Genomic DNA, 200 nt, shown 5'->3' with positions numbered 1-200 from the left:
AATTAATAATTTATACTAATTATTTCAGTTAGGAGAGAAAAATTTTGTACTGTACCATTAATTTTTCTAAAAAAATAGTCAACTTCGAAATATACAACACTATAGATAGTTGATAGAAGATTTAATTAAATACATATAGTAATTTCACAATATTTATCGTTAATTATAGAGTTTGACTATATATACTTTTTTATATTGCG

The sequence above is a fragment of the Arachis duranensis genome, chromosome 3, assembly GCF_000817695.3.
Source record: "Arachis duranensis cultivar V14167 chromosome 3, aradu.V14167.gnm2.J7QH, whole genome shotgun sequence".
Lineage (NCBI taxonomy): Eukaryota > Viridiplantae > Streptophyta > Magnoliopsida > Fabales > Fabaceae > Arachis > Arachis duranensis.
This window is presented reverse-complemented; position numbering follows the sequence as displayed.